Source organism: Pseudophryne corroboree, chromosome 3 (assembly GCF_028390025.1).
Source record: "Pseudophryne corroboree isolate aPseCor3 chromosome 3, aPseCor3.hap2, whole genome shotgun sequence".
Lineage (NCBI taxonomy): Eukaryota > Metazoa > Chordata > Amphibia > Anura > Myobatrachidae > Pseudophryne > Pseudophryne corroboree.
In genome coordinates this window covers 686,219,027-686,242,511 of record NC_086446.1, presented here as the reverse complement: position 1 = coordinate 686,242,511, position 23,485 = coordinate 686,219,027, and the positions used below count along the sequence as shown (strand labels likewise).

Here is a 23,485-nt window from a genome sequence, read left to right as displayed (position 1 = left end):
TCATCTCGCCACTTCCTCCAGTACTGGCAGGACATTCCTGTGTGCCACTTCCCATGGGTCCCAGGTCATCTTTTGACCTACGGCTTAGCTTTGTGCATTGCAGCCTACTACCGCTTGATTTACAGTCTGGTGATGGGCACAGTGCTGCATGCCTAACCAGTTGCACCCCCAACCCCTACATTATAGCAGGATGGGTGTACAGATGGGAACTGTGGAGGTCACCAGTCTGGGTCCCAGTGGTTATGTTATTGTGTTGTCTCCTGGAGACATACTGTGGCCTCTGGGATGCTAACCTGGAGTTTGGCCTGGGTTTGAGGCATCTCATTATTCTGCACTTGGCTGCGCAGATAACCCTGGCAGTTGTTTTAAGCGCCATGGAGATGCTTGCACTTCTTTGTGGTGGCACCTCTTGGAAGCAGAGTCATCCTGTATTTGTTCCTGTGGCCCATCACACCCAGTATCTTGCATATTTCCCATTGCCCTGGTTGCACTCGGGCAGTCCTGTGCACTGCTGTCCATGTGTCCAGGGTTATGATCTTTACAGCCTATAAAACATTCACTTTCTCATTCACCAGTCCAAGGCAAATCAGTTGTATAAAGTTCTTTGGGTGACACTGTCCACCCATGCTGACTCTGATGTGCATTTAACCGGAGTTCATTTGGGCAGGTCAGCATGGTGGTCAGACGAGGACTTATCCCATTTGGCCAAATACCGCTTTGGAATCATTCAAATGGTGTGTTGCAGGTGTTGATCTCTGTGTCAGCAATTATGGTAATCATTCATTCACTGTCAGGACAGTGACATCTGCAGCAGTGGCGGATTGTCCAGCTCATTATATCAATGCGGTATAATTCGACTTTCAAAGACACAATTGCAGCAGGCTAACTCCTTAATCAAATTGACTATCCATGTCACAAACTATCACCATTAGTAACCTTGTGAAGCGGAGCAGAGTGAGTCACCGCGTGATGAGCGAATTGAGCCCATGAGGGGACGCATTTCGACAAATTGTGGTAAAAAATGTTTAAAAGCACAAAACACCCAAACTTATATTGTGTGTCGATCTTTTGACCCTGTCGACCTTTGGACTGTCGACCTTTTGACTGTCTACCTAAAGACTGTATCTTTTTAATGTCTAACTTCTGTTTTACAACCCTGGAAATCACCTTAACCACACACGTAATTAATTCTACAGAACAGGAAGGAGTTGTCACTGTGTCACATTAGAAGTTGTAATAAATATTTGTATATGTTACAAAGAAGTATTTTGTTTTAGCTGTAATATTCATGTTGTGTATGACTGTATGTAACATTTTAATAATACATAAATGTAAAGCTTTAAAAGGTTATTCATAATTTTGGAAATCTTTACATGCCCTTATCCAGGTGATCATATTATGTATCCTGTAAGTATTGAGTTAGGATGTACTATGACACAAATAGGTTTTAGACGACAACAGAGTGGTTCCTGGGTTGTTTTATTGGGTTCACTACGATATGCCGGCGGTCGGGCTCCCGGCGACCAGCATACCGGCGCCGGGAGCCAGACTGCCGGCTTACCGACAGTGTGGCGAGTGCAAATGAGCCCCTTGCGGGCTCGCTGCGCTCGCCACGCTACGGGCACGGTGGCGCGCTACACTATTTTATTCTCCCTCCAGGGGGGTCGTGGACCCCCCATGAGGGAGAATAAGTGTCGGTATACCGGCTGTCGGGATCCCGGCGCCGGTATACTGTGCGCCGGGATTCCGTCAGTCGGCATACTGAAGACCACCCGTTTTATTAAGCATTACACATACAATGGGAGTGATTCTGCATCAGCTGCATATGTGAAAACAGAAGTATCTCCCGATCTGGACCAATTGCGCATGCATCTGATTTACAAAGTACGGCTGAAGTTGTAAGTAGGTGCATGTGTGTTGCATCTTGTCCAGAGACTAGCGCGGAAGTCCTGATCTCTGAGCTTTGTTTCTTGTTACTTTCTATTCTCTCAGCTCTGCTTCCCACTTACAGTCCAGTGGATTGCTGAAAATCTCTACCACTGTAATCTCTGTCATGCTAATCTTGAAGTGTCTTCACTCTGCCCTGATGTCTCCACCTCACAAGATGGCCGAAACAGCAGTTCTTCTCCTCAGACCAACTGCCACTCACCATGCGCTGCACCTCTTCCGGCAACTGTGCCCAGCATTGGCGTATCTATAATGGGTGCAGTGTATTCAGTGCACATGGGTCCAGGGGGGCCCACACCACACACACTGCACCCATGTTTAGTTAATTAGCTTTCCGGAGTCCCACGTCACCACTACAGCTGTGGCAAAATTCACAGGTAAAATGGCCACCACGCACGCGCAGTAGTGATTAGTCGCCAGAACATGGTGGGCGCTATGTTTCTGGATACCTGCACATGTGCAGTAGTAATCTACTGCATTGTAGAGAGGAAGGGGGCTGCATGTAGTCTGTACATGGGCCCCTTTCTCTGTTAAACCGCCCTTGGTCCCCAGTCTTCCAACTGACCTATTACGGGGCTCCTCTCTGCTTGTGCATGTGCAGAAAAGCACAATGCTGTTCTTCAGCCATAATACATCAAATATTGCGGGGGTAGTACACACTTACAATTACACCACTTTTTCATCCTGACTTTCTGTACCCTATAAGTGCTACAAAAATAAATACAACTTAATTTAAAAAACAGAAACTTTCAGCAGACATGTATGACTCATTCACAGCCAGCAGGGGGCAACAGTATTCCTGTATTCCAAATATAAACCCCTAGCCTGTAATGTAACATGGCTCACTTTATTTTGACGTTTAGTTCTTTTCTTGTGAGTTAATTAGAATAGGATATATCACTAATAGAAACAGATTAACTGCAATTTGGACAGCATTGTTGCAAAACACTGTATCAGACACTAAATGAAAATAATGCAAATTCAGTAAAATATAGTATAACAAAACAAAAAACAAAACAGTAACTATAGACATTAATGTAGTTGGTTATGTATAACTTCATTATGTTGATGAAATCATAGAGATAACATTAAGTTCATCTAAGCTTGGACATGAGGGGGGTCATTCAAGTGCCGTTGGAGGTGCTATCACTGCTAGCCCTGTAAGTTAATGCAGCAGGAGGCATCTATTACATGCAGATGCCTCTTGCTGCGCTAGTGACCAAGTTGCGTCCTAGGACGCAGCATCAGATCAAAGCACCCACCATTGGGGCGGCTTACAGCACATTACAGAATCCAGGAAATCGCAGTCCTACGACAGAGATCCCTGGCCTCTTCCCACCCCCTAAACGGCAGCAACACGCCACCATTTCTAGAAACGGAGCCCGTCGCTGCCCCCCCCACCTTCGAAACAGCATCAGACTGTCAATCAATGACAGTCTGACGCCAGCCTCCCCTGTCATATTCTGAGCTGATGATTAGAATAGTACAAAGTAGATAAATATAACACAGATTCTGTGTTATAACTAACTCTTTGTGTTATTCTACTGTTTTTTGTAGTAAAAAACGTAACCAAGATATATATATATATAGATATATATATATATAGATATAGATATAGATATAGATATAGATATAGATATAGATATAGATATAGATATAGAGAGAGAGAGAGAGAGAGAGAGAGAGAGAGAGAAGACTGCGGCACTCCAGGTCTTGTAAAAAGTTGAATTGTATTCAAAAGATCACAACATAGTACACCAACGTTTCGGGGTGTCTAGCCCCTTTGTCAAGATGTGAGAGTGTGTAAGTGTAAAGAGAAACTTACCTAAATAGTGAAGGGTCGCTCTTATGTACAGTTGACATTTGTAGTTTGTACACAAGTATCCCGCACGCTGATGGCTTGGAAGCCATCAGAGCGTTTTTGATCTCTGAGAAAATGGCTGATGTAGATCTGGACCTCTTCATGACTCTATTGGAGCTAACACTCACTAGGAACTACTTCCTGTTTGACGGACGGTTCTACCTACAGAGAACCGGCTGTGCGATGGGCAGTAACGTGGCTCCATCTTATGCCAACATTTACATGCTCAAAGAAGAGGCACAGATGTTTTTCCAAGATCACCTCATAGCTCAATCCATTGCGCTCTTTACCAGATACATAGATGACCTATTCCTCATCTGGACAGGAGGTGAAACAGCCCTGAAAACCCTGCTGGATTCTATTAACTCCAGAGCATCCCCAATTAGGATCACTTACCAATGGTCCTCCTCAACCATCAACTATTTGGACGTTCAGGTCACTGTGTGTTCTGGTAAATTACAGACAAGTGTATACAACAAACCTACGGACAAAAACACCCTCCTCCGGGCCAACAGTCACCACCCCCGACCACTAAAGTTGGGTCTCCCGAGGTCCCAGATGATCAGGGTTGCCAGGATCAACAGTCAGCCAGAAACATTAGAGGCTGATTTGGACAGAATGATCCTTAGATTTATTGCAAGGGGATACGAGTGTTCCGCCTTAGAAGCCACCAAACGTGAGGTGCTGCAGCTGCCACGGAGCAGCTTGATGCAAAAAACGGATAGATCTATGGACAACCGAATCACCTGGACCACAACATATGACACCTCGAGTCCAGTGCTGAACAGAGCCAACAGGGCCCTTTAGCCTATCGTCTCCACAGACACCCGTCTTCCCTTCAGGCACAAGACTCCGATGATGTCCTACAAGAGGGGGCGTAACATCAAAGATATGTTGGTCCACACTGACATCTCCAACTTTCCCAGTGGGCCCCCTGCCCTTCAGGGCAATACATTTCTGAGAAAGAAACCTGGCTGTTATCGGTGCCTAGGCTGCACCACCTGCAGCCACATGCTACGGGCGCTGTATGCGAACTGCCAGCAACGGGCAAGAAAATCTACATCCGCCATACGGTATCATGTACATCCACATACATTATTTACTTAATCATATGCCCATGCGGCATGGGCTACGTAGGCAAAACCATCAGATCTCTACGTGAACGCATGGCTCTGCACCGCTCTGCGATAAAGGCAGCTATCGCTGGTAATTCTATCGACCAACCTGTAGCAAGACACTTCCAGGAAGCCCGACATCGGCTCTCAGAACTCAAGCACATTATTATAGATCACGTACCTAAATCCCTCCGGGGTGGTGACCGGGAGGGCCAACTTCTTCGAAAGGAAGCCTCCTGTATATTCAATTTGAATACCATACATCCAGTTGGTCTTAACGAAAGAATAGTATGGAGCACCTTTGGGTAATCTGGTTTGATTTATGTTCATCGTCCAGTGTGCACCAGGGGGTGAAGAAGCAGGACCATGACAGCCCGCTATATGGCAGTCACTTCGGATTACATTGGACTCTGTGATTTATCAACTCACAGCCCGCCACATAGCAGTCACTTTGGACTACATTGGACTCTCTGTGATTTACTAACATTTTTTTTGCATATTGCTTTATTCAGCTATTTTAGATGTTATTATTTATATATGTATCTAGCAACAGCGCCTACACTAACAGGATTTCCAGTGCCCTATTATGCTGCTCTTTTTCCTTCTCGGGTGTCTCCTCCCCCACTTTCCAGTAAATATGCCCCATTCTGTATTCTTGCAGCACGAGCACCCTTGAATCTGTTTCATCTTTGGATCCCATGTACAGGGTTTCCAGCTGCTTGTCACTAGCAATTTACAACCCACGGGTCTAACCCTTCCAGGGTTAATCCCCCCTGTGCCAGCATAGCTGTGCTTAGCATTCCTCCCCCTACGGAATGTGTGTTTTTAACTTTTATGTATTATGCAGCTGTCTATATTCTGTACATATGCCGCTATGTATACAGGTCAGCTGTTAGCCCAGCGGTGCTCTTTCAGTATCACCCTTCTTTCTCTGTCTCACGCAACCGCGCAGTCCCCAGCCATTCAGCGCTTCACCCGTTGCTATGCAACGGATTGACACAGACACCCTCTCGACGCGCCTACACGTCATCGCACGGCGCCGCACAGCGCACACGTCGGGACCGCCGGCGGCTTTTCTCTTCAGGTTTGGCGGGCTCTGTCACTATTTAGGCAAGTTTCTCTTTACACTTACACACTCTCACATCTTGACAAAGGGGCTAGACACCCCGAAACGTTGGTGTACTATGTTGTGATCTTTTGAATACAATTCGACTTTTTACAAGACCTGGAGTGCCGCAGTCTTCTTTCTCTACCTAGCCATTACTGCTTACTGAAAGCACAGGGCACAGTGACACCAGGAGGAGTGCCAGGCTATCCTTGCTTTATATATATATATATATATATATATATATATATATATATATATAATCTCAAAAAATTTAAAGGGAACACTAAAATAACACATCCTAGATCTGAATGAATGAAATATTCATATTAAATACTTTGTTCTTTACATAGTTGAATGTGCTGACAACAAAATCACACAAAAATTATCAATGGAAATCAAATGTATTAACCCATGGAGGTCTGGATTTGGAGCCACACTCAAAATTAAAGTAGAAAAACACACTACAGGCTGATCCAACTTTGATGTAATGTCCTTAAAACAAGTCAAAATGAGGCTCAGTAGTATGTGTGGCCTCCACGTGCCTGTATGACCTCCCTACAACGCCTGGGCATGCTCCTGATGAGGTGGCGGATGGTCTCCTGAGGGATCTCCTCCCAGACCTGGACTAAAGCATCCGCCAACTCCTGGACAGTCTGTGGTGCAATGTGGCGTTGGTGGATGGAGCGTGACATGATGTCCCAGATGTGCTCAATTGGATTCAGGTCTGGGGAACGGGCGGGCCAGTCCATAGCATCAATGCCTTCGTCTTGCAGGAACTGCTGACACAATCCAGCCACATGAGGTCTAGCATTGTCTTGCATTAGGAGGAACCCAGGGCCAACCGCACCAGCATATGGTCTCACAAGGGGTCTGAGGATCTCATCTCGGTACCTAATGGCAGTCAGACTACCTCTGGCGAGCACATGGAGGGCTGTGCGGCCCCCCAAAGAAATGCCACTCCACACCATTACTGACCCACTGCCAAACCGGTCATGCTGGAGGATGTTGCAGGCAGCAGAACGTTCTCCTTGGGGTCTCCAGACTCTGTCACATGTGCTCAGTGGGAACCTGCTTTCACCTGTGAAGAGCACAGGGCGCCAGTGGCGAATTTGCCAATCTTGGTGTTCTCTGGCAAATGCCAAACGTCCTGCACGGTGATGGACTGTAAGCACAACCCCCACCTGTGGATGTCAGGCCCTCATACCACCCTCATGGAGTCTGTTTCTGATCGTTTGAGTAGACACATGCACATTTGTGACTTGCTGGAGGTCATTTTGCAGGGCTCTGGCAGTGCTCCTCCTGTTCCTCCTTGCACAAAGGCAGAGGTAGCGGTTCTGCTGCTGGGTTGTTGCCCTCCTACGGTCTCCTCCACGTCTCCTGATGTACTGGCCTGTCTCCTGGTAGCGCCTCCATGCTCTGGACACTACGCTGACAGACACAGCAAACTTTCTTGCCAGAGCTTGCATTGATGTGCCATCCTGGATGAGCTGCACTACCTGAGCCACTTGTGTGGGTTGTAGGGAGGTCATACCAGGGCCGCAACTAGGGGGGGGCTAGGGGGGCAGGCGACCTGGGCGCCGGATTGGAGGGGGCGCTGAGTCCCCCCTAACCAGAGCTGGCGCTACCCGCTAAGCGTTGTCTGCGATGAGTGGAGGCTCCAGCCCCACATAGCACTGCCGCTGTCTGTCTTAAGTGAGGGGAGAGAAGACCTGGTCATGGAGATCGCGCTGAAATTGCTCCGTCCTGCACTGCCTAAGTGTGCCGCTGCCTGTCAGCTGTTTGACAAGCGCAGCAACAGCAGAGTGGGGAACTCTGCTGCTTGCTGTGCCTGTGAAACAGCTGACAGGCAGCGACAAGCTTAGTCAGTGCAGGACGGAGCAGTTTCAGCGCGATCTCCATGACCAGGTCTTCTCTCCCCTCACTTCAGAGACAGACAGCGGCAGCGCTATGTGGGGCAGGAGGAGAACAGCTGATTAATAAGTAAGCCAGCTGAGGGGCCGGGCTTTGAAAAGGCAGGCGGCAGGTACAGCTGGCAGGGGGTTAAGTGAAGAAAAGGGGGGGCTACAGGAAGTACAGTGCAGGCCAGGGGAATAACTTAAATCTCCCAGCAGCTCAGCTTCCCCTCTTCACTCCTCTGTCCTCTCTGCATGTTGCCCCGCCCCCAGGTCTCCTGCTGCTCCTCCGTTCTTCCCCTGCTTCCTCTAACTGAGGCTGAGCTAGAGAGGCCATCAGAAGTTATCCAGCTGTGCCTCTCTCCCCTGTATCCCTAGGTATGCCTCTTTCTCCAATATACCCATATGCGCCTCTTTCCCTATATCCCCATGTCTGCCTCTGCCCTTACCCACCCCATGTGTGCCTCTTTTCCTATATCCCCATATGTGTCTCTTTCCCTATATCCCCATGTCTGCCTCTGCCCCTACCCACCCCATGTGTGCCTCTTTTCCTATATCCTCGTGTGCATCTGCTCCTCACCTCATGTGAACATCATTCTCTGCCCCTCCCCTTCTATGCCTCAGTCCCTTTCCCATCAGTGCCGCCCTCTGCTCACTTTCCTATATACTGTACAATCTATATATACTTGACATGTTCCCTATCCATGTCTCTGTCCCCTCTATCTGTGTCTCTGATACTCCTCCCGTGCCTCTGCTCACTATCCATTGAGAACCTCTGCCCCCCCCCCCCCCCCCCCCCTCTGTGCCTCCATACCATTCCCCATCTGTTTCTCTGCTACCTCCCCATGCGTGCTTATGCCTACTCTCCCCCTCCATGGCTGGTGGCTGCCATTGGAAGAGGCGCAGACCAACAAAAGCAAGACCATGAACAGCGCATCTTTGTCTGAAACATGGCAGGTAAGTATAATTTTCTATTAATAATAATTTTATACTTCTATTTTGTGTGTGTGTGTGTGTGTGTATATATATATATATATATATATATATATATGTGTGTGTGTGTGTGTGTGTGTGTATTTTATGTAATGTGTGTGTATATACAGTATATACTACACACATATAAATGAATTGCAGCAATTTGAAGTTCGGTGCGGTATTACTTGTAGGACATGGGGAGGGTTATGCCGCTTTCAGACGTGACCCAGGAATTTGCCGGGTCACATACACATCTGTATGTGTGCTTGTGTGTCACTGTGTGTATATATGTGTGACTCTATATATGTATGTATGTATGTATGTATGTATGTATACATACAGGTGTCTGGCTATATGTATATATGTGAATGAGAATGAGTGTATGTATGTATGTATGCCGGTGTGTATGTGTTTAGGTGTGTGATTTTATATATGTATCAATGTCTAGGTATTCCCTTCATAAGAAGCTTTGCAGCAGCTACCAGCCATTAGTCCATATGGAGTATATATATATATATATATATATATATATATATATATATATATATATATATATATATATATATATATATATATATTGTCGAAGTCAGAAAAATGTCTCTATGCACGATGCCATATTTGCACCGCACACTGGTCCGTGCTGCGCGTGCATACGCTCTCCCGTGGAAGCGCATACCCGCAATAGCGTGCACTCGCACGCGCAGTATGCGCATTTACGGTAGAGTTTATGTGATCGTAGCGTGCGACTCATTAGTTACAAATGTTCACAATTAATGTAGTTTATAGATCATGATCCCTTTGATAGTTTCTGTAAGTTTGGTTAAAGTATAATGTCCCAGAGCTGAGGAATCCCTCTTTGCATCGTACGAAGGGTTTAACAGGAATCATACTGCAGTGTTTGGTACCCATCGGAAGAGTATTTAATTAGCAATATTCCGGTGTTGGTTTGGAGCGTATTAATCGCTCGTGCGAATAGTTATGGACATAAGAAGTTTATGTCCATTTCTATGATTTGCACATACTCAGGTATGCGGCGGGAAACCCAGTTTCCCACCCACCTGAGCTGTTGGAAATCGTCACAGCCCACCTGTATGAATCACCCTATGACCTTTTGTTATGATGCAGGGCCGAATTCCTTCGGCCAATGGACAATGGGATTGTAGGACCAGGAGATTGCATTGTGTGTGGAGCATAAATAGGCAGGCCGACCACATCCAGCTCTCACTCTCTCATCAACGGTTATCTGCTGATAACCGGGAGCTGGATATCGAGGCGCTGGCGATCATACCCTTTGTGCGTAAGTTCTCTCCATAATCATTGTCTTTCTGCGAGCCAATCTCTCTCTCTCTCTCTATCTCTCTCTCTCCTCTTTTTCTCTTAAATACCTTATAGTATTATAGTATTGTATCGTATTGCATTTAGGTCAGTGTAGTATTGTCTTTTTGTATTTATTGTTTAGTTCTGTGGTTAGGAAGTCTCTGTTATATTGTAGTGTATCATATGTACTGTTATCCCCTTTTACAAGTATATTAGACATAATACAGTTAATAGGCCTTGGAAACCTAAACCAGTATCTGTGTATTTCCTATAGTGATAAGTGTTCATTTGAGCGTCGGTGACGCTCATGCAGCTTTGTAGATAGTCAGGTTCCACAAGGTTGCACTTACACCCTGTACTCACATTAAGGTATTCAGTGTATTTCATCGGTATAAGGTTTAACATAAAGGTATAGTGTTGTGAGCGTCTGCATCGCTGGTGACCTCCTCGTGGTCTCTAGCGTATGCTACGTTACAGCGAATCTTTCCCCTAGACATAACCAATAACGTGTCCTGTGATCACTGGGCCGTGAGCGAACGTGACGCTTGAGCGTCTCGCCTACGGCTGAGCGATCGCTACGCAGATAGCGTACCATTACGGTACTTCTTAAATAAACAGCGTACAGTGTTCTTAGCTTCATAAGGGTTGTTTATACGACAAAGGAATTTAGCATTGTCAATATATATATATATATATATATATATATATATATATATATATATATATATATATATATATATATATATATATATATATATATTGTACATGTATATTCGGCACTCACGCTCATGTAGAGCTGTGTAGATGTTTTGTTGCCTTCCTCCAAAGCATATAGAAATCCAATATCTCAGCAGAGACAAGGCGGCACTCGAAATCTTATTCAAACAAAGTTTATTGTGCTCCAAATTTCAGGGGACGAACCCCTTTCGTCAGGAGATGAAAGGGGCTCATCCCCTGAAACGTAGAGAACAATAAGCTTTGTTTGAATAAGACCTCGAGTGTCACCCTGTCTCTGCTGAGATATTGGATTTCTCTCTCTCCTGATTATATATATATATATATATATATATATATATATATATATATATATATATATATATATATATATATATACACACACACATATACATATATATATATATATATATATATATATATATATATATATATATATATATATATATATATATATATAATGCGCTCACATAGTTACATGCGCGGGTGGGGGGTGCCAAGCTAATGCCTTGCCCCGGGTGACGTAAATCCTAGTTTCGGCCCTGGTCATACAGGCACAGGCACGTGGAGGCCACACACACACTACTGAGCCTCATTTTGACTTGTTTTAAAGGACATTACATCAAAGTTGGATCAGCCTGTAGTGTGTTTTTCCACTTTAATTTTCAGTGTGACTCCAAATCCAGACCTCCATGGGTTAATAAATTTGATTTCCATTGATAATTTTTGTGTGATTTTGTTGTCAGCACATTCAACTATGTAAAGAACAAAGTATTTAATAAGAATATTTCATTCATTCAGATCTAGGATGTGTTATTTTAGTGTTCCCTTTATTTTTTGAGCAGTGTATGTATATATGTATATATATATTTATATATATATATAACACAGATTCTGTGTTACAGCTGCACTAAAGCCCTCTTGTTTAGGTGTATATTGTGAATTTTTATTTGTTATTTTCACATCAAAGTACAAATGCCAGTAAAACTGACCAATTATAACAGTGTACTAATAATGGATACCAATACCCTTTGTTATATAAGGTTCCGGCTCAATCCCAGCTATATGATTATAAAGAACTATGGGCGCTCTTCACACCGTCGCAAAAGGCTACGCCCCTTTAACCCTTGCATGCCCTTGGAGCGTGCAATATTTTTATTATATGGAGTCAAACCTCCAATCATAATTTTGTGAGTGGTTAAATATTGCACGGACAAGGAGCGTGTGATGGTTAAGGTGCTGTAGTCCTTTGCGACGGTGTGAACAGCACACGCAGGGCATGATGAATCAGCTAGAAGGTGCTGTGGTCGGGGGAGTGGCGGGTGCGGGAGAGACGCGGATGGGGAGGGGGTCCGCGGGTGCTGGTGGAGGTGGAGGGGCGGTTGCGTGGGTGGCGTGGGTGGGGAAGGAGCAGATGTGATGGTGCTGCGAGTAGGGGAGGGGCGGGTGCCACGGGTGGGGGAGTTCTGAGCCACCGCGTGGGGGAGGGGAGGGTGCCGGGGGGTGCCGCGGGTGGGGGGCGTGGATGGGGGAGGGGATATGTAGATGCGGCTGGTGGGGGAGGGGTGGGGGAGGGGGGCCACGGATAAAAGAGGGTGTCTGGAGGTGCTGTGCGTGGGGGAGGGGCAGGTACGGGGGGGGGGGGGGCGTTTTGGGGAGGGGTGGGGGCAGGGGGGGATGGGGTTGGGTGAGGGGTTGCGGAGGTGCTTCGGGTGGGGAGGGGTGGCTGCGGGGTGCCGTGGATGGGGTCTGTAGATGCTGCGGGTGCGGGAGGGGTGGCTGCGGTTGGGCCACGGATAGGGGAGGGGGTATGGAGGCACCGGGCATCTCCTGGAGAGGAAATTAATAATGGACGTAAGTTTGGCCTGTAGAGGGGAATTTGTGTAGAGGATATAGACCTGCGAGTCTAGATCTCACTGTCTCCACTGTCACACTGTCATGAATAAACAGCAGACACTGGGCAAGATGCAGCAATGGTTACCTCCATGGGTCAAACAGCCAGCCGATGGTGTCGCAGGTGATCTGATGCTGTGTCCTCAGACACAGCACAGATCACTAATGCAAGCAGGAGGTGTCTACTTATACCAGACGTCCCCTGCTGCATTGCCATATCTGTGCATCGCTGCTGCTTCCATGTAAGCTGCAGCGATAGCACCTCCAACTACATAGGAACCAGGTCCGTGATTGGTGCCGTCACAGGCTCACTACACATTTGTACTGGACATAGGGCAGCAAAAATTCACTGCAAAGAAGACAGAGCAGCCTCTGCAGATTTTCCTTACATTAAGCTTAGACCCCACCACATGAGTAGAGGTGTTAGGAGCGTGACTCAGCAGCCAGAATTGCAAATTATTGTGAGTTGTTATATATCCTAAAAAGGTGAAGGGGTTTTCTATTTGTCTAACTCACACTGGGGTACCGGGAAGACCAGCCTGAGCCCATTGGTTTCTTTAGAAGTAATTGTACAACACTACACCTACATAATGAGTTCCAGTGTATATGGTCCACAGTGTCTAGGTCAATAGTCAAAAGGTCGACCCCATATGGTCGACTTGCATTTGGTCAACATGCTCAAAAGGTCAACAGCAAAAAGGTAGTTAGTGCTTGAGGGCGACAGGCACAAAAGATTGACATGTTGACCTTTGGACCCTTTTAACCTTTCCCACTGTCTAACTTTTACCTGTCTACTCTATGACCCTGTCAACGTAATGCATGACTGTCTATTTAGACAGTGTAGATCATCTATACCACACACCTACATGACAACTGTCAGGGACACCTGTATGCTACAGTTATCTCCTATTACCATGAGGAAAAGAGATTGAGCTACAGCACTACTACATGGTAGTAATGAATTACAACACCCTAACGCCACCCATCCAGGGAATCAGGAGTCACGTTACCATTTACAGTGTTCAGTTTGTTTCAGTCTAACTTTTTACCTTTTGACCAGTGCAATAGCATGCTTGTAGTAAATTATAATTCTTCTCTAAGATATCCACATATCACATAGAGCAGAGGTTCTCAAACTCAGTCCTCGGGGGCCCACACAGTGCATGTTTTGCAGGTCTCCTCACAGAATCGCAAGTGAAATAATTAGCTCCACCTGTGGACCTTTTAAAATGTGTCAGTGAGTAATTAATACACCTGTGCACCTGCTGTGTTACCTGCAAAACATGCACTGTGTGTGCCCCCGAGGACCGAGTTTGAGAACCTCTGACATAGAGTTATACACTTGGTACCTTGGATGCTCAACGCATGGAATTTAAATAATGATAGACGAGTATTACTACCGTTATCATAATCCCCCTTCAAAATGAAACCTTTACACAAGATTTATAGACTTCATTTCTTTCATATAGGCTACAATCCAAGCTTGCACATGCCAGCTTCTATATTACAGACTAGCCAGCCTCTATGACGGCTGGGGACACATCGGTTATCAACTTTGACTTTTGATAACGGAATTTAAAACCAGTAGAGGGATTACAGTCATTATCCCAATCCCGCTGCAATATTAAGTCTTGACATAGGATTATTAGATTTCATTGTTTCATACAGTCTATTTATCCAAGCTTGCACACGCCAGCCAATGTATGGCATAGATTCCTCCACAAAAAAATTTCATATTTTTATTAAACATGAAGCACACCTATTAGAGAGGACCTCCGTGTAGAGCAGGTTAGTGGAATCCTTTCCCTCCTTTTGCTGTACAAAAAAACAAAGACTTTTTGGTGATAAAAATGAGAAAATCCAAAAATGGTTAATCTGGCTGCTGCAAAATAAACTAAAATAAAAAACAGAAATTGCTCATCTCTTGTAAAAACAAAAACAACAGACTAAAAGAATTACTGTGCAAGAAAACAAAAGAACTACGTTGTGGATCGTAAATACAGTGCATTGATATCTACAATCACGCACAATAAAATATAGGAGCTGATTCTTAGGGTGGATCTCACGGACACGAATGGTGAGTTTTAGAATACAGCACATACACAGATAGAAATGTACACATTTTTGCACAACTCCGCCCCATTCTGAGTTGGATGGATCTTTGCCGCATCTGTCTTTGCGTGAAATTAGGCGTTTCAGGGTGGATACTGGGTGGCGAAAAAGAAATCACACAGAACTGCTCTGACTTGTTGGAACGTCATGGCCGTGTTGTGGGCTTGTACCTTGAGTTCCCTGCTATTCTGAGTCTTGCATAAAGAGAAGAGAAGCCGCTTCATGCAGATGTCTTGTACTTAGCATGGGCTGGTGAAAGTTCCATTACAATGATGGTTCTGATTGCATTTTATTTATATAATTTGATATTTTATTGGGCCAATAATATCACCTTACATACTGATTTCTTTTAGCGCTGTTCATATTTTGATTTTGGTCTCACTCACACAATACGACTCCTGAACGGACCATTTTTGCGTGTATTTCTCTCTAGACACCTCTCAGTCACCGCCCGGGAAGCCCTTCACTTTTCAGCAACATTTCTGATACAGTCTGTCCCAATCGCAACAGCACTTTTGTGCAGGGATGTAGTCAAAAGGTCGACAATAACAATATTAACGTTCATAATGTGACAGTACAGTGTCGACAGTTATAATACCATCGCCAGGATCCCTGCTTTCAGATGCCCGGCGGGGTAGGGCGAGCGCAACAAAGCCCCTTGTGGTCTTGGTGGCGAGCTGCACTCACCACAGGTTATATTCCCACTCTAAGTGTCCTGGACACCCACGAGTGGGAATAGCCCCTGTTAGTCAGCATGCCAACTGTGGGGACTATAAGGCGGCGGGACTCCCGCATCTGTATTCTGACTGCCGGTCACATAACTACCTCCCCCGGAGACAACCACACACCGTATTCAGTCACAAGCTATGCCAGGCTGGGCTGATCACACAATGACTACTGACTATCCCCCAGTATTGCCAGTCCCTGCTGCATAACCCAGTCAGAGAGCTGCTTGTGTCTGATTAGCTGGAGTGTGGGGAAACTGCTGTGATTGCTGCCTGCTTATAGACACTTCTAAGTCATTTAAGTTTATTAGTTCTTGGCTCCACTAAGTTGCTTAACTATGGACTACTTTAGGATACAAGACAGATGTCTCTGAGCATAATGGTAAACAAAGGGTTTGTGGGAGTATTTATCTGAATTCAAATGCTTTACCATTTGGTGTGGGCTTTTTTACTTAAATACTACTGTTGTAATGTCCACAAACTCCAGACTACTCAACCTTTGTCACATACAGTATGGGCACACTGGCTCTTTTGCTTCCATAAGCACCTGCAGGGTGGTCTTCAGTATGCCGACTGACAGGATCCCGGCGCACAGTATACTGGCGCCGGAATACCGACACTTATTCTCCCTCGTGGGGTTCCACGACCCCCCTGGAGGGAGAATAAAATAGCGTGATAGCGCGCCACCGTGCCCGTAGCATGGCGAGCGCAGCGAGCCTGCAAGGGGCTCATTTGCGCTCGCCACACTGTCGGTAAGCCAGCGGTCGGCCTCCCGGCGCCGGTATGCTGGTCGCCGGGAGCCCGACTGCCGGCATACCGTACTGAACCCGCACCTGCAGGGTATCCGGACTCCAGGTCGACAGCACAAAGGTCGACACCTTAGGTCGACATGGACAAAAGGTCGACATGAGTTTTTCACAATTTTTTTCTCTTTCTTTGAACCTTTTCAAACTTAACGATTTACGTGGACTACGATTGGAACGTTAAGTGTGCCGAGCGAAGCGGTAGCGGAGCGAAGGCACCATGCCCGAAGCATGGCGAGCGAAGCGAGCCATGCGAGGGGACGCGGTGCACTAATTGGGGTTCCCGGTCACTCTACGAAGAAAACGACACCAAAAAAACATAAAAAACTCATGTCGACCTTTTTCCATGTCGACCTTGTTCCTGTCGACCTTGTTCCTGTCGACTTTTTGTCCATGTCGACCTAAGGTGTGTCGACCTTTGTGCTGTCGACCCTCAGTCCCAGACCCACCTGCAGCATCATCAAGTGTAAATAACTGCCAAGTCTTTCATATTATTTTCACTTTCCACTATGACCCTGCGCCTCATTTTACCTGGTGGTGTGTGGCATCCATTTTTGACAGGCCTGAATACCCAAGGGATTTTTGCCCAATACTGACCAGGCAGGGCTAGTTACACATGATGAGAGGGGACCCAATGCTGAGGGTCTTCTTGTTGGGGCAGAGGTACAGTAATAAGCCTCAGAGAGTGATAAAGTGGAGGGAGATAACCTACCAACCAATCAGCTCCTATCTGTCATTGTTCAAACACAGCCTGTAACATGAAAGGAGCTGATTGGTTGGTACTTTTTCTTTCCTCACTTTATCACTCTCCATGGCTTACATCTATCTGTCCCCTAGTGCATAAGGCCTAGTCTAGTTACTGATGTTACAGGGGGTCTCCAAACTACTGTAGTTGTTCACCAGCCTTTAGCAGTAATCAGCTTAGGCTACATCACCAGGAGGCATGCAACATATGCCTCTCCTAAACTGAGGTTAGCGTACCCTCTATCCACCTGTTTGCCGCTCCTGATTTAAGGAGGATGGAATTCTAAATATGGCCACATTTTGCATCACGTGTGCAGAGCTACGCAACTGATTTATAGAGGGGACAGTTTGACTTCCAAGAGCAGTGTCGTCTATACTCGCCTACTCTCCTAGGTGACTTAGGGGTCTATTTATTAAGCCTTGGATATAGATAAAAGTGGATAGAGATACAGTAAGAGCTGGTTGGTTGGTACTTTAACTGTCATTTTTCAAACACAGCCTGTAATATGTCAGTTAGGAGCTGATTGGCTGGTGCTTTATCACCATACAATGCTTAGTAAATAGACCCCTCAGTTAGTCACATCACCTTGGCTCTAACCCCCTCTTCATGATCCTGTGATACACAATGAGAGCTAACGACATGAAGGGCTAAAATAAACTCTGACAATTTTCATATCATTTCTTTCTTGAATATCTTACCTTTTATAATTTTTCCCCTTAACACATTCCTGGGAGCCATGTGTCCCCAAACTATAGCACAGATTCCTTCAGCATAACCAGAACTTTGTGGTTCCCATAGCAACATATTGAAGGGTCCCCTGGCCCGATGCTCCTAGAGAGACACCTCTCCGCAGCAGTTGTTTATTTTACGCCCCATAATAGTGCCCTAGTTAATGTTTGCCACATAGTGGTGCCCTGGGTCACATTATAGGGCTGCCAGCAGACATTATGCAACATAGTACCCCCAATTCACATTATGACATGCAGTGTTCCTACTTCATATTGTGCCACATTACAGTGTATTCCTGTATGTAATATTATAATGCCCTCCAGTTCACTTTATACCACATTATAATGAGCAAATCCAGAAGCGAATCTTGTTATATTGTAGACCCCAAGGCAAAAGTTTGTAAAGGCCCCTATTATTGATGGAACAGGTTTAGCAAAGATCTAAAAAGTTTTGCTCAGTTTTCCTCTGCAAAATATGTAAATAGTGGGGTGATTGTCAGGAACTGGTGCAGAATCCGGAATTCGGTACCAGGTGGTTGACGTTACCCAGAACAGAGGCGCGGAGTCTAACACGCTGGAAGGTTTTCACCAGGGAACCCCGCAAGGGGATATGGGCTTCGCGGCTTCCGACGTGCAGGTCGCGGCCCCCTGTCTGGGTCACTTGATACCTGAACTGGACTGGAGTTATGGTAGAGGTGTTGTATATGACCAACCGCAGGGATACACAGGAACAAACAGGAACTGGAGAAGGTGGCAGGGTGCACACGGCCAGATGGTACGCTGGGGCCGTGGAGATGGAACAGCAGCAGGCACTCCAGGGGTGACACAGGAGGTAGCGGCAGTCAGCAGACTAAAGTTGTCAGCAAGATGTTGAAGCTGGAATTCAATACTGGAACAAGGCAATACCCACTGGACAGATGAACCGAGACCAGAGAGGAAGCAGAACACCACATGGAGTAGTTTCCAGGTAACGAGCTGTAATTACAGAATCCAGACACCTGTGAAGTCAGTTGCTGAGTGCAGGAGCAAAGGCACTGGGAGACAACTATGCAGGAGCTAGCTGTGACCTGTAGTTCCACAAACTGAAGCAAAGGTAATTTATAACAAAAACAAAACATGAGTGCTCAGGATTGTAACAGTACCCCCCTCTTGAAGAGGGGTTAAGAACCCCTAGAACCAGGCTTATCTGGAAATTCACAGAAGAAAGACCTCTTAAGTCTGGGTGCATGAAGAAACCGCTCTGGTACCCAGGTTCTCTCTTCCGGACCGTAACCCTTCCAATGCACGAGGAAATGAACTTGACCCCTCCTGAACTTGGAATCCAGAATCTTTTCCACAACAAACTCCTTGTGACCTTGAACTAACACAGCGGCAGGCCTTCTGGAAGGAGATCTTCTAAATCTCTGGGACACAAATGCTGGTTTCAACAAGGAACAGTGGAAAGTGTTATTGATCTTAAGTGATTTTGGTAAAAGGAGTCGAAAGGCTACTGGATTAATCTGTCTAATAATCCGGAATGGACCAATGAACCTAGGCCCAAATTTTTGAGAGGGCTGGCGTAACTTGATATTTCGAGTGGACAGCCACACCATGTCACCCACTTTAAGAGTACAAGGTCTTCGTCGTCTGTCAGCAAATTGTTTGGAACGAACAGAGACTTGGTTGAGTGCCAGACGTACTCTCCTCCAAATTTTCCTCAGACGAGCTACAGGATCAAGGGAAGAAGTCTGTTGCTGCAGGATGTCAAAAGCGTTAGACCTAGGATGGAACCCAGAGAGACAAAAGAAGGGTGACATGGATGAAGAAGTGACTGGAATTATTATTTACAAATTCAGCAAATGCCAGATGGTCCACCCAATCGTTATGGTACTTTGAAACATAACAACGGAGATACTGTTCAAGAGACTGGTTCACTCGCTCAGTCTGTTCATTGGATTGCGGATGATAACCAGAGGACAGACTAAGATTAATATCCAAGGCTGAACAGAAAGCTCGCCAGAATTGAGCAATAAACTGAGTTCCTCTGTCGGAGACAATGTCCTGTGGTAATCCATGTAATTTAAAGATATGTTGGATAAACAAGGTTGCCAATTCCCTGGCACTGGGGAGCTTGCGAAGAGGAACAAAGTGAGCCATCTTACTGAACTGGTCTACCACAACCCAAATGGTATTGTACCCCGATGACTTGGAAAGATCAACCACAAAGTCCATAGAAATATGGGACCAAGGTCTTGAGGGAACCGTAAGAGGCGTAAGATGTCCCATGGGAGCTTTACGAGGAGTTTTATGTTGAGCACAGATCTCACAAGCAAGAATGAACTCTAACATCTTGATACATAGAAGGCCACCAAACTGAGCGAGACAATAAATCCAGAGTCTTAGAAATCCCTGGATGCGAAGAAAAAGAAGAGGAAAGAATGTCTTTGCTGGCGCACAGATGAAAATTAAAAATTAACTTTTAATAGATTCGTTAAAATTGTCTAACCACGAAATAAAGAAAGTGCAATTAACTTATGTGATATAATAATTACTAGTGATGAGCGGGTTCGGTTCCTCGGAATCCGAACCCCCCCGAACTTCAGCCTTTTTACACGGATCCGAGGCAGACTCGGATCTTCCCGCCTTGCTCGGCTAACCCGAGCGCGCCCGAACGTCATCATCCCGCTGTCGGATTCTATATAAGGAGCCGCGCGTCGCCGCCATTTTCACACGTGCATTGAGATTCATAGGGAGAGGACGTGGCTGGCGTCCTCTCCATTTAGATTAGAAGAGAGAGAGGGAGAGTGAGACACTTGATTTACTGGAGCTTAGGAGTACTCAGAGAGTGCAGAGTTTACTAGTGACTGACCAGTGCAGTTTTTTTATTATATTATTATTTAATATAATCCGTTCTCTGCCTGAAAAAAAACGATACACAGTGACACAGTAACAGTATACCATATCTGTGCTCAGCCTCAGTGTGCTGCATCATCTATGTATATCTGACTGTGCTGAGTGCTCAGTGCTCACACAGCTTAATTGTGGGGGAGACTGGGGAGCAGTAGCAGGAGTACATATTATTTAACAGTGCACACTTTTGCTGCCAGAGTGCCACTGCCAGTGTGACTGACCAGTGACCACTGTCTGACCACCAGTATATTGTGATTGTCTGCCTGAAAAAGTTAAACACTCGTCGTGTGGTGTTTTTATTCTATAAACGCATTCTGCTGACAGTGTCCAGCAGGTCCGTCATTAATTTATATATATATATATATACATACACACACACATACACACACACCTGTCCGGCTGCAGTAGTGATATATATATTTTTTATATCATTATCATCCAGTCTATATTAGCAGCAGACGCAGTACGGTAGTCCACGGCTGTAGCTACCTCTGTGTCGGCAGTCGCTCGTCCATCCATAATTGTATACCACCTACCTGTGGTGGTTTTTTTTTTTCTATCTTCTTGATACTACTAGTAGCTTACTTTAGGAGTCTGCAGTGCTGCTGACAGTGTCCAGCAGGTCCGTCATTATATAATATATACCTGTCCGGCTGCAGTAGTGATATATATATATTTTTTATATCATTATCATCCAGTCTATATTAGCAGCAGACGCAGTACGGTAGTCCACGGCTGTAGCTACCTCTGTGTCGGCAGTCGCTCGTCCATCCATAAGTATACTAGTATCCATCCATCTCCATTGTTTACCTGAGGTGCCTTTTAGTTGTGCCTATTAAAATATGGAGAACAAAAATGTTGAGGTTCCAAAAATAGGGAAAGATCAAGATCGACTTCCACCTCGTGCTGAAGCTGCTGCCACTAGTCATGGCCGAGACGATGAAATGCCAGCAACGTCGTCTGCCAAGGCCGATGCCCAATGTCATAGTACAGAGCATGTAAATTCCAAAACACCAAATATCAGTAAAAAAAGGACTCAAAAATCTAAAATAAAATTGTCAGAGGAGAAGCGTAAACTTGCCAATATGCCATTTACCACACGGAGTGGCAAGGAACGGCTGAGGCCCTGGCCTATGTTCATGGCTAGTGGTTCAGCTTCACATGAGGATGGAAGCACTCAGCCTCTCGCTAGAAAAATGAAAAGACTTAAGCTGGCAAAAGCACAGCAAAGAACTGTGCGTTCTTCGAAATCACAAATCCACAAGGAGAGTCCAATTGTGTCGTTTGCGATGCCTGACCTTCCCAACACTGGACGTGAAAAGCATGCACCTTCCACCATTTGCACGCCCCCTGCAAGTGCTGGAAGGAGCACCCGCAGTCCAGTTCCTGATAGTCAGATTAAAGATGTCAGTGTTGAAGTACACCAGGATGAGGAGGATATGGGTGTTGCTGGCGCTGGGGAGGAAATTGACCAGGAGGATTCTGATGGTGAGGTGGTTTGTTTAAGTCAGGCACCCGGGGAGACACCTGTTGTCCGTGGGAGGAATAGGGCCATTGACATGCCTGGTGAAAATACTTCCACACCGAAGAGCTGATTTTTTTTGGTATTTCAACAGAAATGCGGACAACATTTGTCAAGCCGTGTGTTGCCTTTGTCAAGCTGTAATAAGTAGGGGTAAGGACGCTAACCACCTCGGAACATCCTCCCTTATACGTCACCTGCAGCGCATTCATCATAAGTCAGTGACAAGTTCAAAAACTTTGGGCGACAGCGGAAGCAGTCCACTGACCAGTAAATCCCTTCCTCTTGTAACCAAGCTCACGCAAACCACCCCACCAACTCCCTCAGTGTCAATTTCCTCCTTCCCCAGGAATGCCAATAGTCCTGCAGGCCATGTCACTGGCAATTCTGACGAGTCCTCTCCTGCCTGGGATTCCTCCGATGCATCCTTGCGTGTAACGCCTACTGCTGCTGGCGCTGCTGTTGTTGCTGCTGGGAGTCGATGGTCATCCCAGAGGGGAAGTCGTACTCGTAAGACCACTTTTACTACTTCCACCAAGCAATTGACTGTCCAACAGTCCTTTGCGAGGAAGATGAAATATCACAGCAGTCATCCTGCTGCAAAGCGGATAACTGAGGCCTTGGCATCCTGGGCGGTGAGAAACGTGGTTCCGGTATCCATCATTACTGCAGAGGCAACTAGAGACTTGTTGGAGGTACTGTGTCCCCGGTACCAAATACCATCTAGGTTCCATTTCTCTAGGCAGGCGATACCGAAAATGTACACAGACCTCAGAAAAAGACTCACCAGTGTCCTAAAAAATGCAGTTGTACCCAATGTCCACTTAACCACGGACATGTGGACAAGTGGAGCAGGGCAGGCTCAGGACTATATGACTGTGACAGCCCACTGGGTAGATGTATTGACTCCCGCTGCAAGAACAGCAGCGGCGGCACCAGTAGCAGCATCTCGCAAACGCCAACTCTTTCCTAGGCAGGCTACGCTTTGTATCACCGCTTTCCAGAATACGCACACAGCTAAAAACCTCTTACGGAAACTGAGGAAGATCGCAGAATGGCTTACCCCAATTGGACTCTCCTGTGGATTTGTGGCATCGGACAACGCCAGCAATATTGTG

The 23,485-nt window shown here is 46.0% G+C and overlaps 1 protein-coding gene across 11 annotated transcripts in view; it reads right to left on the bottom strand.

Moving 5' to 3' along the window:
• Positions 1-23,485, bottom strand: part of CALHM3 (calcium homeostasis modulator 3) — a 140,569-nt gene that overhangs the window by 104,868 nt on the left and 12,216 nt on the right. The window contains exon 3 of one of the 11 annotated variants that reach the window (XM_063962000.1): positions 14,603-14,658. The exons of 9 other annotated variants lie outside the window; for them this stretch is intronic. The gene's annotated coding sequence lies outside the window, so the exon portion shown is untranslated. Of the gene's footprint in view, positions 1-2,009; positions 2,145-14,602; positions 14,659-23,485 lie in introns of those variants that run through there. One more of the 11 variants, XM_063962001.1, reaches the window with a different exon arrangement.